We start from the raw sequence: 11776 nt of genomic DNA, 5'->3' as shown, positions 1-11776 counted from the left end.
TAAAACATCTCTGAAGGCCTCAGTGGAGAGAAGCTTCAGAGTGGGTAGCTTCTATCTGCAGGAAGTTTGTTGAGATGTATCTGCAGCTTTAAGTGTGGAGGAGACTTATCTATTTGCAGCCGTGCAATCCCAAGAAGTGTACAACCCACAGCAGAGAAGTGGCATATAGTTGGTAGCTCCACTTTAAGTCAAGTTATTTCACAATCTGATGCTGGGCATGGTGGCTCACTTGTGTGTTCCCAGCACTTCGGGAGGCCAAGGCCGATGAATCACTTGAGGTTCAAATTCAAGGCCAGCCTGACAAACATAGAGAAACCCCATCTCTAATAAAAATACAAAATTAGTTAAGTGTGATGGTGTATGCCTTTAATCCCAGCTACTCAGGAGCTGAGGCAAGACAATCACTTGAAAGTGGGAAGTGGAGGTTGTGGTAAGGTGAGTTCACACCATAGTACTCCAGTCATGGCAACAAGAGCGAAACACTGTCTCCAAAAATAAATAAATAAATAAATACATACATACATAAAATGAATAAACAAATAAATAAATAAATAAATAATCTAAATTCGTATGGAGTACATATGAGCTTCAGAAGGCAGAAAGAGTGTGCTGATTCTTCCATGGGTTCAGATGGGTGAAAAAGACATCTAACCCTAAATATATCCCCTAATACTAATGCTGAAACACTAACAATAACCCTGAAGCCCTAACCCTAATCCTCATATAAACTCAACCTGAACCATTAACAAAACATATCCCTAGCCATAAATGTAACCCTACCCCAACCCATAACGCTGTACATATCCCTACACCAACCCCTAACCCTAAACCTACCCCTAACCCTAAATCTACCCTAAACCCTAACACTCACCAAAACCCTAACCTAAATACTAAACCAAACCTAACTCTAACACTAATTTTAGACAATGAACCCTAACCCCTAACTCTAACTCTAATCCCTAAAGCTAACTTCGTACCTCATCCTAAATACAACCTTGACTGTAACCATAATACGAAAACTTGAACCTTAAAAATGTAAGCTAACACCTAACCAATATCCCTAATCAAATCTACCCTAACCCTAATTCTAACCATACATTGACCATACCCCTAACCTTAAAACCCTGACACTAACACTACTCCTAACTCTAACCCACAACCTCAAATGCAACTGCAACCATAGCTCTAACACTGAAACCTAAACTCTAACTATAATCCTATACAATAAGCCCAATCCCAAATTTAACCCTAAACCTAACCCCACTGTAACACTAAATCTAAACCCTGACACCAGGCCAAACCCTAACCCCTTCTCCTAACCCTAAGCTGACCCTAAGCCTAATTGCTAAACAATAACCCTAAAAATAAAACTGAACCTTAAACACTAACTGTAAGGCTAAACTGAAACCCTCACCAGGACATGAACCCTAAATGCTAAACCAAATCTTTATTCTTATCCTAACACTAACCCTAAACCCAAACCCTAACACTAATGCACTAACCCTCTTACCTTAACCCTCACTGTCACCTCAACTTTCACCTTTGGCACTAATCCTAATCCTCACCATGATGTTAACCCAGAACCTAACCCTACACTAACCCCAATCTCTAACTGTAAGCCTATTTCTTACCCTAAACCTAAACATAACCGGACCTTAAAATTAACATCTAATTCTGATTCTAACCCTAGCCTTAAACATAACACTAACTTTTACCCCTGTCCCTAATCCTAATCCTAACCATAAGCCTAATCCTACCACAACATTAACCTCCAATCCAACCCCAGACCTAACCCTCAATCTAAACTTATTTCTGCAATTGTAAACCCCTATCCCTAATCCCAAACTTCTATCCCATTCTTAATGTCATCCTATCACCCCTCAAAATAATTTTAAATATATTGTCTGTGACTCTCATCTCTAACCCCTAATGCCCATAAGAGTATACTAAACCTTAACTATTATTAACTCCAATTGAAAATTGAATTAAGCAGATGATATAACTAGGACAAAACTCTAAATGTTAATAAATATGATAATTAGATACATTATAATGTTTAACCAAATAATAGTACATGAAATTTGCTACATGGGGAAGACATTATGCACCTCAATAATTATGTTCATTTTTTAGAAAATTTAGGGTTTGTTTGTTTGTCTTTAACATTCTGAAGCCATCGTTTTTCAATCTACCATGTAAACTAAATGATGGGAAAACAGTACATGTTTATCTCAACTGTTACAGAAAATACTTAAAGTTAGTCAACATATTTAATGTTAACAACATCCAATAAACCGTGTTTCAAATTTCTTTCATATGATAAAACATCTTTATGCAAAACCTGTAACAATCAGCATCTGAATTGTTGGGAACAAAAACTTTAAGATGAGGAGCACAGCACTGATGCACACTTTCATCATTGTATTTGATACAGTACTAGAAGTTCCATCCAAAATAATTGGAAAAGAAAAATATATACGAAGCTATTGGTATGTGGAAAAATAAAAGTAAAACTACCTACTCATGGATCTCATGATCTCATATACAGAAAATAAGAAAACAGCAAGAAATAATAAAATCTAGTAAACAAATTAAACAAACATACCGTATAAAATATCGATACACTAAAATCTATTTCTACACACTAGCAATAAACCATATGAAAATGAAATTAACACAATAATTTTGTTTGTAAAAACAACAAGCTGTGTGTCATCCAACTTCCCTGGAATGCACAGCATCATGCAGCTAGGGGTGAAGGGTGGCCTTGGGGTGGAGTCTGCATTGCTATATTGGGACCTGTGCTGCACTCTCCGTGGGGCTAACCAGAAACTACTCATGTTCTGGGGGAGTCGAAGTAGAAACATGTAAGTACCTAATGGATGATGAGTAGAAAATCTAGTCATTTTGAAAGCCCTAATGCCACCATGTCAAATGGATATCTTCAGAGTCATAAATTTATGGTAAAAAGAGAACATGCATGAACATCAGCAACAAAGAAAGTCATACTGAGTGGCCCAGGTCATTTTGCTGAGAAGAAAAGCATTGAGGTTAATTTGGAGGCATCCCTTCACAAGTGCTGCCAAAAGCACGGACATATTTTAACAAAATGTTTCACTACGCCTACAGCTCCATAGAAATTTCTAAATTCCCATTTCACCTGAAACTGCAGTAGAACTGTTGATGACTGTAAACTTTCAAGATTGTATATAAATACAATTAATTGATAGGATAAAATAAATTATAATAAACTGTTAATTTTTTTCAGTGTTTAAGATCTGTAGTTCAGTTAGTTTTTTTTATAAATAGCACATTCCCTGTGTGAAGGGGCCTATAAAATTAATTGCAAAGAAGATTCTCTTCTGTTTTTTGCATAACAGAATTGAAATTTTTTTGCATCGTGAAAAAACTAAGGACATTTTCACAAACAGAGAAATAAACAAATATGCCAATTCATAGGTGATTTTGCCTTATCCCTTGAATGTGACTTTAAAATGAGTAATGTCAACACAGAAAATGATGAAAATTAGGCACAAATAAAAAATTGCATTATATACATGTTCACAACTTAGCCTAAAGATTGATTTTTTTCTAACCCTAACATAAATGTTTTATTGATGCCTATAATCTCAGCACTTCTTGAGGCCAAGGCAGGCAGACCACTTGAGTTCAGACATTTGAGACATGTCCAGGCAACATGGCAAACCTTTGTCTCTACCAAAAAATACAAAAAGTTAGCCAGAGATGATAGCTGAGTCTAAGGTGGAGGATCAGTTGAGCTTGGCAGTTAGAGGCTACAGTGAGCCAGGATGGCAATTCTGCACTTCAGGCTGGGAAAAAGAATAAGACCCTGTCTCGAAAAAAAAAAAAAAAAAAAAAAAAAAAAAGAAGGAGAAGAAGAAGAAAAGGAATAAGAGTTGAATTTTTTTATGTCCTGTGATAAACCTCAGTATTGTGTAACATTGTCTTTTCATTTTGTTTACTGCTACAATTTAAGAAGTTTACTTAAAAACAATTTGGGAAGGTTACTAGGTACAATATTTGAAGAAGCAACAGAACTATACCCCGATGGTCAATGAGTCAACTATATGACTTACAAGCAAAGCATCCCTGACAACTTTAAAAAGAGAAAGAATAAAAAATCTGGCAAAGTGTGGTGGCTTAGGATTTTTAGTGTTCAATTTTTTTTTTTAATTTAAGAAATCCCTTTTTACTCTTAGGCTAATTATAATTTATAATAATTTAATAGGTTATAGTTTTTTAAATAGAAGTGAAACACTTGTAAAAAAAAAATAACTCTCACGTCCCCCCACCCACCACAGTCATCTGAATGGACCCCTCCTTTTGACCAAAGGCATTCCAAAAGTGGTTCAGTTCCCGACAAGAAAGAGGGACACACAAGATTCATTACACGCTCCTCCCTTTTGAACTTTAGAAAAAGCTGACCATCACTAACAGCAATGCATACCTTAAGTCTGATAAGGAATATTTACCTTCTATTCTCTCAAGCCTGCTACATGGAGGCTTCATCATCATGATAAAACTTTGGTCTCTACAGTCCTTACTATTTATTGTAACCCAGTCATCCCTATCTGTTGATTTTATGTTTTTAGATAATAACTTAACTCTTTCAGCCAACTGCCAATGAAAACATATTTAAATCTACCTGTAACTTGAAAGTGCAGCCCCATCGCTATTTTCAAGTTGTCCATCCTTTCTTGACCAAACTAATTTACATCTTACATGTGTTTAACTGATGTCTCATGTCTCCTGAAAATGCATAAATATAGACTGTGCACACACCACCTGGGGCACATGTTCTCAAGATCTCCTGAGTATGGCTGTGTCATGGACCATTTGTCACTGATATTTGGCTCAGAATTCTTCAATTAATTTTATGTTTTAATATCAAAGTTTGATACTGTTAGTATATCTCAGCTAATGTAGGATGTCAACCTTTATAAAGTAGACATTTTCATCACCATTACAAATCCACTCTCAATTAAACTGTGATTGTCTCAGGAAAAGAAAAAATGTTGTTAACCGGGCATATACCATATATTTAAACTTAAATAATAATTCAACTTCTAATATGCCTACTTAAAATTTTTTCAATACTGTTTCAACTACTTTAGTTCTCTAAGAAAAATGAGTCATTAAAGCATAAAAAAAGTGTTGTTGGAGGTTGTGATGTCTCCCCTGACCTCAGCCTGTCATAGTAGTTCCACTCAGCACCTCTCCTTTCTCTGTACCAGAATCTCCGCCAGAAACAAGCTCAGATCATCTGCAAACCACACTTTGGTAGCTGTGACAATGCGTGGTCACTGCCTCGCTCAAGGGACACTTTCGTAAAGTCAGAATTGGAGGCCAGGGCTGGGAAGTAAGGCTCAGAGCAGTGACCCTCCTCAGTTCTGGGTGCTGCAGACAGGGGGTCTTTTCCTCACCTGTCCACCAGATGTCTGAATGCCATGTCCTCTCCTGGGAGGGTCCTGAGGAGACGTCTTTATTCTCACCTGGACGTGGCACCAGATGTCTTATAGCAACGGCCACTCCTGGACATGTCCAGAAGAGAAAGAGACTTCATCTTCATGGTGGACGCGACCCCAGGTGGGCCAAAGCTGCGGCCACTCTTGGGCGGGTCCTGAGATGAAGTAGGCTTAGTCTTCACTACGAACGTGCCTCAGGTGTCCCCGGGCACCCTGAAACCACGGCCTCTCTCCGGTGTGTCTCGAGGAGAAGGAAGTGCTATCCGAGGCACTGTGAGGACACCCTGCTCCTCAGAGAGTTTGTTTACGGGCTCTGCGTGCTCAGTGCGTAGGCTCCGCGCACCCTCTGGTGGTAGCCTGGGAAAATTTCTGAAATTCGGGGTGGGTTAATCCAGGCGACAATCTCAGGAAGCGGAAGTGAAATAGGGCCAACCTTCCCAAACCTTGAATGGGGATTAAAAAGAAGCAAAGGAGACGATCAATAGATAAAACTCAACTGATTTTTTGTATATCAGCAATCATGAATAGAAATCATTGGAATTTGAAATATCAAAACACCACTTGCAATACTACCCAAAAAATTGAATCCTTTAAGTATAAATGTAACAAAATATGCAAAATTCATTCAGTAAACAATGAGTCACCTTTGAGAGAAATCAACAGAAATATTGGTAAATGCAGAGAGTCCTGGCATGTTGGCAGACGCCTGTAATCCCAGCGCTTTGGGAGGCTGCCACAGGCAGATCACTTGAGCCAATGAGTCGGAGACCAGCCTGGGGAACAGGGTGAAACTCCAACTCTACCAAAAATACAAAAAAATAAAATAAAATAAAATAAGCTGAGCTTGGTGGGCACGCCTGTGTTCCCAGCTACCTGGGTCATTGAAGTGGGAGAATCTCAGTGAGTTGAGATGGTGCTACTGCACTCCAGCATGGGTGACACAACTCTTTTTCAATAAATACATAAATAAATAAATAAATAAATAAATAAAGAGACGTTTCTTGTTCTGGAGAAGTACATTTATGGTTATTTCAGACATATCCCAATCAAATTCCAGGTAAATATATCAACAAACTCTTCCTAAACCTAGAATAGATGAAATAAGACTAAAGAAGAACAAAGCTAAAGGAATTACACATCTGGATATGAATATTTACACTAAAGCTAATGTAATAAAGAAGAGTGTGGCATTCATAATTTAATAGACAAGCAGATAAGTGGAAGAGAATAGCCCCCAAACTGTCCCAAGTCAACTGATTTTGTCAAAAATGCGAAGAATATTCTTTGGAAAAGATAAAGCTGTTTCACAAGTGTCAAGAAAACTGCTGGAAACTATATGGAAACAAATGAACATAGACAAAAATTTTATAGTTAAAAAATTGGTCAAAAATACCCATACTTCAAATCTTTTCACTGCAAAGTTGTAATTGGAAAATATCTTCATGGGCCTGGTTTTGGTAATTATTTATTAGCAAGTCCATGAAAGAAAAAAATGGATAATATGAACTTTATTAAAAGATGAAATGTCTTCTCTGTAAAACACCCTGTTACTTTTGAAGGTCAAAGCGGACAGATCACCTGAGGATAGGAGTTGCAGGTCAGCATCGTATACATGGTGAAGTCACGTCTGTACTAAAAATAAAAAAATTTAACTGGAATTTCTGGTGTGTGCCGGTAATCCTAGATGCTTAGGAGTCTGAGCAAGGAGAATCCTTTGAACTTGGGAGGTGGGGATTGCGGTGAGGCTGGTTTGGGTCATTGCACTCCAGGCTGGGTGACAAAATGAGACATCACCTCAAAAAAAATAACTGAAATCCGGTAAAGAGAACCAAAAAGCCAGCCACAGATAGAAAAATTTAGCAAACTAATCTGAAAAGTGACTTGTATGTACAATATACGAGGATACCCTAAAACTCAAAAAGATAAGCAACCCAATTTCAAGGTGAAAACCTGAGTAGATACATCACTAAGGAAGATACAGAGATGGAAAACAGGCAGGCACACCAAACACTGTTTGCGGAAAGCCTGCTGATTCTGCTGAAGGCTGAGACTCCAAGCCATCCATAGGGAGCAGCAGTGGCTGCCAGAGGGGCAGTGGCTCCAAATACCGCCCCCACCTACCCCACTTCCGCCCTTCTTCCAGGGTCCAAGGATCCCCAAGGCACTGGGCATGCTCTCCCAGAAAGAGCCTGAAGCTGGATACTTTGTTTCTTGACTTTCCTTAAAGTTCTGGAGGCTGCCAGATATCCTTAGGTTGAAAGTTTTATTTTGATCCTAAGCACCTTGCGGTACTGACAAGCATTAGGAGAGTTGGTTTTTAATCTACATTTGTCTTCATCAACAGATAAAAAAAAGGCTCCAATTGCTTTCTAGTAAATTCTTTTAAAATGTTTGGTACAACATATTTTTATTTTGCTTTCCTAGAGACACAAAGCACAGACAAAGTATTAAGTAAAAATCAAATACGGAATAATCATAAATTCATGGATACTATTTAGTTGGTCATTTAACTTGACTATTTTTTATTATAATTTAACTTCTGGGATACATGTGCAGAACAGGCAGATTTGTTACATTGGTGTACATGTGCCACCGTGGTTTGCTGCACCCATCAACCCATCATCTAAGTTTTAAGCCCTGCATGCATTAGGTATTTGTCCTGATGATCTCCTTCCACTTACCCCCTACTCCCTGACAGGCCCCATTGTGTCCTCATTGTTCCATTCCCACTTATGCATGAGAATAGGTAGTGTTTGCTTTTCTGTTCCTGTGTTAGCTTGCTGAGAATAATTGTTTCCAGCTCCATTCGTGTCCCTGAAACGGACATGAAATTATTCTTTTTCATGGCTGCATAGTATCCCATGGTGTATATGTTCCACATTTTCTTTATCCAATCCATAATTGATGGGCATTTGGGTTTGTTCCATGTCTTTTTTGTGTCTCAATAGTGCTGCGGTAAATGTAAATGTGCATGTTTCCTTATGTAGAATGATTTATAATCCTCTGGAGGCACACCACATAATGGAATTGCTGGGTCAAATGGTATTTCTGGTTATAGATCTCTGAAGAATCACCATACCGTCTTCCACAATGATTTAACTAATTTGTACTAACACCAGCAGTATAGAGCATTCCTCTTTCTCCACATCTTCACCAGAACGTGTTGTTTCCTGACTTTTTAATGGTCACCATTCTGACCGGTGTGAGATTGTATCTCATTGTGGTTTTGATGTGCATTTCTCTAATGACCAGTGATGCTAAGCTTTTTTTTTAATATATGTTTGTTTGCTGATTAAATATCTTCCTTTGGGAAATGTCTCTTCATATCCTTTGCCCACTTTTTGATGGGATTTGTTTTTTATTTTGTTGTAAGTTTTTTTTAATTTCTTGTAGGTTTTTGATATTAGACTTTTTTCAGATAGATAGGTTGAAAAAATGTTCTCACATTTTGTATGTTGCCTGTTCACTCTGATGATATTTTCTTTTGCTGTGGAGAAGCTCTTTAGATTAATTAGGTCCCATTTGTCAATTTTGGATGGTGTTGCAATTGTTTTTTGGTCTTTTTGCCATGAAGTTTTTGTCCATGCCTATATCCTGAATGGTATTGTGTAGATTTTCTTCTAGGGTGTTTAGGGTTTTAGGTTTTACGTTTAAGTCTTTTAGTTCATCTTGAGTTAATTATGTGGTGTGAGAAAGGGATCTAGTTTCAGGTTTCTCCATATGGCTAGCCAGTTTTCCCATACCAGGGAATTCTTCCCCAGTTGCTTGTTTTTTCAGGCTTGTCAAAGATCAGATCATTGTAGATGTGTGAATTACTCTAAGCAGCATGGTCATTTTCATGATATTGATTCTTCTTATTCATGAACATGGTATTTTTGTGTCCTCTCTTTGAGCAGTGGTTTGTAGTTCTCCATAAAGAAGTCCTTCATATTTCTTGTAATTTTTATTCTTAGTTATTTTTTCCTTTGGAGAAATTGTGAATTTGAGTTCAGTCATGATTTGATTCCCTGTTTTTCTATTATTGGTGTATAGAAATACTTGTGATTTTTGCACATTGATTTTGTAGCCTGAGATTGCTGGAGTTGCTGATAAGCTTAAGCAAACTCATACAAAAGACAAGTTTCTTGTCTACTGTTAAGTAGTTTTAGAGGTGAGATACTGGGGTATTCTAAATATACAACTATGTCCTCTAAAAACAGGGAAAATTTGATTTCCTTTATTTTTATTTGAATACCCTTTATTTGTTTCTCTTGTCTGATTGCCCTGGGTGGAACTTTCCACTCTATGTTGAATACGAGTGGTGAGAGAAGCCATCCTTTTCTTGTGCCTTGTGTTCTGTGTTTTCAAAGAAAACGTTTCCAGCTTTTGCCCATTCAGTATAATATTGCCTATGGGTTTGTCACAAATAATTCTCGTTAGTTTCTGATACATTCCATCGATACCTGGTATATTGAGTGTTTTTAGTGGGAAGGGATGTTGAATTTTATCAAAGGCCTTTTCTGCATCGATAGAGAAAATTATGTGGTTTTTGTCTTTGGTTCTCTTTATGTGATGAATTACGTTTGTTGATTTGTATATGTTAAAACCAGCCTTGCTGGTTGGAGCTGATCTGATCGTGATGGATAAGCTTTTTGATGTGTTGCTGGATTCAGTTTGCCAGTATTTTATTGTGAATATTCACATTGATGGTCATCGGGAATACTGGCCAATTTTTTTTTTTTTTTTTTTTTTTTTTTTTTTGGTTTCTGACAGGTTTTGGTATTAGAAGGAAATGACACCAGCTTTTCTTTGTACCTCTGGTAGAAGTAGTCTGTGAATCTGTCTGGTCTGGGCATTTTTTGGTTGGTAGGCTATTACTGCCTCAACTTTAGAATTTGTTGGTCTCTTCAGGGATTCTACTTTTTCCTGGTTTAGTCTTGCAGAAGTGTATGTGTCCAGGAATTTATTTATTTCTTATAGATTTTTTGCTTTATTTACATAGAGGTGTTTACAGTATTCTCTGATGGTAGTTTGTATTTATGTGGGATCAGTTTTCACATCCCCATTATCCTTTTTTAATATGTCTAATTGATTATTTTCTTTTTTTTTCTTTATTAGTCTGGCTAGCAGTGTATCTATTTTGTTAATCTTTACAAAAAACAAACAAACAAACAAAAATGCTCCTGGATTCATGAGGGATTTTCCTGACTCTATCACCTTCAGTTACGTTCTTATCTCAGTTATTTCTTTTTTTGTCTCAGTTTTTGGATATGTTTGTTCTTGCTTCTCCAGCTCTTTTGCTTTCTTTCTTCCTTTTTAAAAAATTTTTTTTTTGAGAAGGTGTCTTGCTCTGTCGTGCACACTGGAGTGGAGTGGTGCTACCTCAGCTCACTGTGGTTTTTATCTTTTCTGTTCAAGAGATTATCTCAACTCAGCTTCCTGAGTATCCTGGATTACAGGTGTGAGCCCCCATGCCAGGCTTTCTTTTTTATTTGTATTTTCTGTGGAGATGGAGTTTCATCATGTTTGTTGGCTAGGCTAGTCTTGAACTCTTGAACTCAGGTGACCTGCCTGGCACAACTTCCCAAAGTGCTGAAATATCAGGCATGAGCCACTATGTCTGTCCCTCTAGTTTTTTTCATTGTGATTTTATGGTGTTGATTTTAGATCTTTCCCACTTTTGATGTGGGCATTTAGTGCTATAAATTTCTCTCTTAACACTGCGTTAGCTGTGTCCTAGAGATTGTGGTAGGTTGTGTCTTTGTTCTCATTGATTTTAAACAGCTTCTTTCTTTCTTTCTTAATTTTGTTATTTACCCAGTGGTCAATCAGGAGCAGGTTTTACAGTTCGCATGTAATTTTGCAGTTTTGAATAAGTTTCTTAATCCTGAGTTCTAATTTTATTCCACTCTGGTGCGAGAGACTGTTTGTTTTGATTTCCATTCTTTTGCATTTGCTGAGGAGTGTTTTGCCTCCAGTTATGTGGTCAATTTTACAATAAGTGCTACGTGGTGATGAGAAGAATGTATATTCTGTTGATTTGGGGTGGAGACGTCTGTAGCTGTCTATTAGCTCTGCTTGGTCAAGGGCTGAGTTCACGTCCTGAGTATTCTTGTTAAAGTTCTGTCTCATTTATCAGCGTAATATCGATAGTAGGGTGTTAAAGTCTCCTGTTATAATTGTGTGTGAGTCTAAGTCTGTGTAAGTCTCTAAGAACTTGCTTTTTAATCTGAATGCTCCTGTATTAGGTTCATATACATTTAGGATTGTTAGCTGTTCTGGTTGCACTGATTCCTTACCATTATGCAACT

This window comes from Pan troglodytes, chromosome Y (genome assembly GCF_028858775.2).
Source record: "Pan troglodytes isolate AG18354 chromosome Y, NHGRI_mPanTro3-v2.0_pri, whole genome shotgun sequence".
Lineage (NCBI taxonomy): Eukaryota > Metazoa > Chordata > Mammalia > Primates > Hominidae > Pan > Pan troglodytes.
The sequence above is the reverse complement of the archived record's forward strand: the minus strand, read 5'-3'. Positions refer to the sequence as shown.